We start from the raw sequence: 7,686 nt of genomic DNA on the forward strand, positions 1-7,686 counted from the left end.
CAAGTGTATTCCAGATTCTGCGGGAGCCGCTCGGGCTGAGTGATGTAGCTCTTGCAGAATCCGTGACAGTCTGCTTACAGCAGGATTTTAATGTATGAATTATAGCCTCTTAGGGTTCTACTCGATATCTCCTCCAACTATTCGGAGAAAAAAAAGACTTGGTTCTTTTAACTTACTTAGATGTCTGGAAATGCTTAATTACATGTTGTAATTGTTTTTTCTGGAGTGGGATCGAAACATAAAAACAGAAATCTCATCCCCAAATATTCAGGATATATATTTTCAAATTCTAGACACAGTGGGGCACTGACAATAACTGCTTTAAGAAAACGATTTAAATTGATTGTGTTAGAAATCTGTATTTTAAGAAAGTTAAAAAAAAGTCTGGGAGAATGTAAAATAACAATATAGTAGAAGTAAGTAATGGTTATCAACCGTGTTCTGGGTCTGACTTGCCTTGACAGTAGGTTTCATTGCAGTTACTAAAAGATCTTCCTTCTTTTACAAGATTCCGTTTCATCCTTTCCCACAACAAACCTAGATTCTGCCAGACAGGAAGCCTGAGGGCAAATGGTTCCACAAATGCGGTGCTAATAAATAATGAAAAATGTTTACTTTGCAACTTTATGACAAACAGATTTTGGAAAAGTTCTGGGATTTAGCTTAGCTCTCTTCCTTTTTATAGTGGTTTTTGTAATATCCTCAATAAGCCAAGAGTCAGGACATAGAGTCCATCCAAGCTGGGTTACTCTGGAGTTCCTCTGATCCCTAGAGATTGGGGCAGGGGTTCCCTCTAGCAGTGAAGCCTTGGAACATCGACAGGGAAATGGCCCGTTGAATGCCAGATGTTGTACATGGTCCAGGATGTAGTGTTTAGGAAAAGGAAGCTCATTGCAGCCTATTTCTGACAGCAAAAAAACTGGAAATAACATTAATGCTAATGATAGTGGAATGGTTAAATTTTGGTAGGCCCTCAGAAAAAATGGTCTCCGCAGCCATTACACATACTGAGGTAGAAGTCAAAAAGTTTTCTTGACATGGAAAGATTGTTTCTAGATAACAAATGAAGAAACCCAGGGTTCCAGGTAGTATGTAAGGTCTGATATGATTTTTGTGGGGAAAAACATTCATGTAGGATTGTTCTTGATACAAAAGAGTCTGGAAGTATGTTCACCTAAGTGTTAACAGTGTTGTCCCCGGGATGTGGCAATGTGGGTGATTCCCACCCCTGCTGCTTTTATTTATTTGCATTTTCTAATTTTTCTGTAATAAGTGTTTATATAATAAGAGACTTCAGAAATGGTGGGTCATTGACCACATGAATTATTTCATGCATACCACCCTAGAGGTGATTCTGGAAACATGATTCTCTTGGTCTCTTCACCACCACACGTCAATTTTTCAGATCTGTGGCCAATATAAGATCGGCCTCACTGATGCTGCTAACTTCGTTGTAGTCACCATTTATCTCATTTCCAGATAAAATCATGTACTTGTGTTTTGTTTTTCCTTGACTTTGATTGTTTTTCTAATAAATTTGGAGCCCATTGAACTTTTCTTAGTTCAGAATTCATTTTTTAAAATTTCTAAAAACACTTACGAAATGCTTTCAGAAAGTGAGGGTGATTCAAAACTGTAGCAGTTATTTACGATATTTCTCTAAGGCAAAAGTGCCTACTACAACGTGGAGTTTTGGAATCTTAAAATGTAAGAGTGATTTCCATGATCTTGTGGACACTCACTTGGCAAGACTCTTGTGTCATGCTTGTGTCATTCTTTAAGATGGTGCCCTTCCTGCTGGGGGTACCTTAGATGTAGCAAAGCATTAGGATGCATAGATCCTTGTCAGTCCAATCCACATACAAACAAGTCTGGAAAGTGTTGAATTCCAAAGCAGATATATACTTGCTTGGGAATTTGTTGCGACCAACCAATTATGGGCCCTGTTTGATACAGCTGGGGGCCATTAGGTCTTGACTGATTTGAAACACATGTGGTTTATCTGTACTAGAATGTGATCATCCAAAAGATCTTTTTGGCAGTTTTAGGGTATGTGTATGTGGGAGGAATTGGGGAACAGTAAGTAACCGATCTTCAGAAATAGTAAGTACAGGGTAGGTCCCTGGCACACGTGACATGGGAAGTGGAGAGGTGCATTTGATGCAACTTGACTCCTTAAAGAGTTCTCCATCTTCCCAATCTGTCACAATCCTACTCATTGTTTAAGGCCCTGCTCAAATGTCACCTCCTTCAGCAAACCTTTCTGACTCAGTGGGAGGATTGTGTAACCCGAGCACCTTGCATGTATCTTGGTGTAGCTAGCACACAGCACATGATTGAAAATTATTATAGATTTAGTGCATCTGATTCTGCCAGGAGGTTGTGAAGCCTTCCAAGGGGAGGGCAATTACTGAGGCACCTCAGAATTCCAGGCCTGGCCAGCAGAGAGTGGGTATCAGTAAATACTTGTTGCTTGACTGTTAAAATAGGAATGGTAGTAAGGGGGACCCAAACGAGCAAAGTTGCCCTGTGAATATACTTGTCCCTGAAGGATTAGGCAGTAAGACAAAGACTATTTTCTGGAGAGTTACTGGTAAAAATTCTGACTTCTTTTGTACAGCAAACTTAGAAAAGTTTCCTACCTAGACCCGTTGAGGTCATTATGCAGTGCAGGGGGTGACACAAATTGAGCAAAGTATAGAGGCAATATAGACAAGTTGGAGTTAAAAGATTTGCATTTAGAACGAACCCCACCCAGTACTGTGTGGTCCTGAGAAGTCTCTTAGCTTCTCAGGACCTCCGTTATCTCACTTGTAAGATGGGCTCAGAGTAGTGATGATCCTCCTTAGCGTGGATTAATGGGAAACGCGTGAAGATGTCTTTGTAAACTGTAAAGTGCCATGGAAGCAATCACCTTGCAGCAGGCCTAACCACATTTTAGTGTCTTTCTAGGTAAAGTGTCCCGAGAAGCCAAGGTCGCCATCTGAAGAGAGCTGTAGGCAGTCCTCCGGAGGAACCTGGAAGGGCCTGGAAAGCAGTCCCAGGAGTATCATATTGTTTCTTTCATTGGTTCGGTTTTTTTCCAAGGCCGTGGTAGGGTCTGGCCAATAGGCTTTGAACCTAAAGCCTGGTGCAGTTCACAGAACTGTCTAGAGTCAAGACAGGAAATATGCACAAAGGCTATGTACCGTTACTGAAAGAACAAAGTCCACCTTAGAAACAGCTGTTGTTTTAAACTTTGTCCTTTGGTTATTTTGGAAAATTATTTGTGGCCTTATACTTGGACAAACAAGCATGATTGGCAAACAGCACTTTTTTTTTTTTTTTTTTGAGACAGTCTCTCGCTCTGTCACCCTGGCTAGAGTGCAGTGGCGTCATCACAGCTCACTGCAACCTCCAACTCCTGGGCTCAGGTGATCTTCCTCCTACAGCCTCCCAACTAGCTGGGAGTACAGGCCTGCACCACCACACCTGGCTAATTTTTTTCTACTTTTAGTAGAGATGGGGTCTCGCTCTTGCTCAGGCTGGTCTCCAACTCCTGAGCTCAAGTAATTTTCCTGCCTCGGCCTCCCACCGAGCTAGGATTAAAGGTGTGAGCCACCACACCTGGCCCTAAATTTTGTATTTTTGTTTACAGGTTTGTACAAGTCACATGTGTCCACCATTATAGTATCACAGAATAGTTTCATCACCCTGAAATTCCTCTATTCTCCACCTATTCACCCCTCCCACCCCCCTTACCCCTGGCAACCACCAATCCTTTTAGTGTCTTCATAGTTTTGCCTTTTCCAGAATATAGTTGGGAAGATACATCATGTAGCCTTTTCAGATTGGCTTCTTTCACTTAGTAATAAGCACTTAAGATTCCTCCACGTCTTTTCATGGCTTGATAGCTCGTTTCCTTTCAGCGGCAAATAGTATTCCATTGTCTGGAAACTCCTTGAGATGGCTGGTCACCTGACCTCTTGTCTAACTGAGCTAACTCATGGATCCAAATGGCACTTAAGGGAGGATGGCTCTGTAGGAAGCTGTCCAGCCTGCCTTAATAGGCTCTCCTAGGGGAGAAATCGGCAAAGCCTGGTACCATCCTGGGCCAATCAGCACCAGTAAAGGTCTATGTTGAGGCTGGGCACTGTGGTTCACGTCTGCAATCCTAGCACTCTGGGAGGCTGAGGTGGGAGGATCGCTTGAGGTCAGGAGTTAGAGACCAGCCTGAGCAAGAGTGAGACCATATCTCTACTAAAAATGGAAAAAATTAGCCGTGCATAGTGGCGCATGCCTGTAGTCCCAGCTACTTGGGAGGCTGAGGCAGAGGATCGCTTGAGCCCGGGAGTTTGAGGTTGCTGTGAGCTAGGCTGACGCCATGGCACTCTAGCCCAGGCAACAGAGCGAGACTCTGTCTCAAAAAAAAAAAAAAAAAAAAATGCTGCTAAGAATAATTTTTTAAAACTAATATTAAAAATTAAAAAATTGTTTATCTGTAAAGTGGGAATAGTAAAAAAAAGAAAAAAATTTAAACTTGTTAAAAAACAGTCTATGTTGAATGTATTCACTTATGGGCTGTATAGACAAGAAGGAATGAACACACCTGGATGAACAGTGACCTTGGGTTAAAGAAAAGCCACAGGTGAGGAATCCTCTGGAGGTAGGGGCAGGGGAGGAGGGTGAGTAAACCAGTGGTGGCCTCCTGGGAATGCCTTAAGCCAGTGTGTCCTCCCAGTAAGCGGGACCAGCTCTCCTGCCAAAGCGTATTCTGTAAGAGTGACGTTTCGTTCTCTTTCCTTTCCGAGCAGAGGCACTGTCTCTGCTCCCCTCCACCTCCACCGGCCATCAGCGTGGGTCCCCCTGGAAGGGTTCCCTGTCCACTCAGCCCTGGCTTCTCTCCTGAGGCCCCTCTCCGCAAGCACACCAGCTGTCCCAGCAAAGCTCCAAGGCTTTCTGTACAAACTTACTCCCCGGCCAGTGGTGATGGAGACCCCCACTATGGAATGGTGACCTCAGGACCTTCCTGGCCACTTCTTCCAGGCCTGGGAAGTAGCTTAAAAAAGCGGGCTTTGAGGTCAGACTTACCTGGGGTTTGGATTCTAGTCCTGTGATTTCCTTAACTACGTGCCCTGGGGCAAGCTGTTCAGCCTCTCTGAGCCTCATCCACAGGCACAGACGGACGGCGATACCTGTTTCACAGGGGTATCTCGAGGACTGAGTGAGATAGAGTAGAAAAGCCTGAAGACAAAGCCTGGAAGACAACATACACTGATAAATTGCAGCTACCGTTGTCTTGAACTAAGTCTTCCTCCAAGATGCACAGTTTTTTGCTTTTTTTTTCTTTACTATTTTATTATATACATATGTATATATTTTATTTTATTTTATTTTTATTTCATCTTATTGTTATGGGGGATACAGAATTGCAGGTTACATACGTTGCCCATGTACCGCCTTTCCCCCCAAGTCAGAGCTCCAGACGTGTCTGTTCCCCAGGTCGTGCGCATTGCACCCATCATGTAGGTATATATCCCTCCCCTCCCCACCCCCCCTCCCCGAGTCAGCACCTTCAAGTGTTACCACTCCCCAAACGGTGCGCAATGCACTCATTGTGTAGGCATACCCCCATCCCCTCCCCCACCCCCCACCTCAGTCTTATGTCCGGTTGGTGTCGTTCCTAGATGTGTATTTAGGTGATGTTCAGGGAAACCAATTTTCTGGTGAGTACATGTGATGCTTGTTTTTCCATTCTTGGGATACTTCACTTAATATAATGGGTTCCAACTCTCTCCAGGAGAACCATAGAGATGTCGTATCTTCATTATTCCTTATAGCTGAGTAATATTCCATGGTATACATATACCACAGCTTACTAATCCAATCATGTATTGATGGGCATTTGGGTTGTTTCCACATCTTTGCGATTGTGAATTGTGCTGCTATAAACATTCGGGTACATGTGTCTTTGTTACAGAATGACCTTTTTTCCTTTGGGTATATGCCCAGTAATGGGATTGCTGGGTCAAATGGCAGGTCTACTTGAATCTGTTTAAGATACCTCCATAATGCTTTCCACAGGGGTTGCACTAGTTTGCATCCCACCAGCAGTGTATTAGTGTTCCTGTCTCTCCACACCCACGCCAACATGTGTTGTTTTGGGTTTTTTTGATAAAGGCCATTCTCATTGGGGTTAAGTGATATCTCATTGTGGTTTTGATTTGCATTTCTCTGATGATTAGGGATGTTGAGCATTTTTTCATATGTTTGTTAGCCATTCTTATATCTTCTTTCGAGAAGTTTCTATTCATGTCATTTGCCCACTTTTTGATAGGGTTGCTTGATTTTTTCTTGCTGATTTTCCTGAGTTCTAAATAGATTCTTGTTATCAGTCCTTTATCTGATATGTAGTATGCAAAAATTTTTTCCCATTCTGTAGGTGGTCTGTTTATTCTCGTGACTGTTTCTTTGGCTGTGCAGAAGCTTTTTAATTTAATCATGTCCCATTCATTTATTTTTGTTGCTGCTGTGATTGCCTTGGGGCAATCTTCATAAATCTTCTTCTTCATAAATTCTTTGCCTAGGCCAATGTCTGTAAGAGTCTTTCCTACATTTTCTTCTAGAATTCTGATTGTATCACGCCTAAGGTTTAAGTCTGTTATCCACCGTGATTTGATTTTTGTGAGAGGTGAAAGCTGTGGGTCCTGTTTCAGTCTTCTACAAGTGGCTAACCAATTTTCCCAGCACCATTTATTGAATAGGGATTCTTGACCCCAGAGTATATTCTTTCCTGCTTTGTCAAAAATTAGGTGATTATATGAGGATGGTTCTATATTTGGATTTTCTGTTGTGTTCCACTGGTCTGTGTCCCTGAACTTGTGCCAATACCAGGCTGTTTTAAGAACCACGGCCTTGTAGTATAGTTTGAGATCTGGCAAATTAATACCTCCCATTTTGTTTTTGTTGCTTAAAATTGCTTTTGCTATACGGGGTCTTCTTTGATTCCATACAAAATGTATAATTATTTTCTCTACGTCTGTAAAGAATGATGTTGGTAATTTAATAGGGATTGCATTGAATCTGTAGATCACTTTGGGTAGTATAGACATTTTAACAATGTTGATTCTTCCGATCCACGAGCATGGTATATTTTTCCATCTATTTGCAAGTTCTGCTATTTCCAAGATGCACAGTTTTATTGATCATCCATCAGCGCGCACAGGTGCTATAAGCCTAGAAGCCCTGTGGTCAGCGCTTCTCCACAGATGGGCTCACTGAGGAGCCTGGGGCCATTATGGACCACAAGTCCCCTCTTCCTCATTTTATCTGTTGACTAGATTGGACTCTGGGTACACTTTGCTCAGAATAATGAAAAAAGGTCATATAAGCACAGATTGGTCTAGCCCGGGACTTCCCAATAGAACGTTCTGTGATCTGCACTCACATGTAGCTCCTGAGCACTTGAACAGTGGTTAGCAAGACTAACGAAAAATTTCATTCAGTTTTAACTAATTTAAATCTAGATTTCAATACCTTCATGCCGTGTGGCCTGTGGTTAGCATATTGGCTGGCACTGGACACTGACCCCTGATTTCACAGAGGGAACAGCGGAGGCAAGAGTAGCATTGTATGTGCCCAAGGTCACAAAGTTAGTGAAAGAGCCAGAGCCCAGGCCTCCTGCTGCCTCTTGCAGCTGCGTCTGCT

Source organism: Eulemur rufifrons, chromosome 28, assembly GCF_041146395.1.
Source record: "Eulemur rufifrons isolate Redbay chromosome 28, OSU_ERuf_1, whole genome shotgun sequence".
Lineage (NCBI taxonomy): Eukaryota > Metazoa > Chordata > Mammalia > Primates > Lemuridae > Eulemur > Eulemur rufifrons.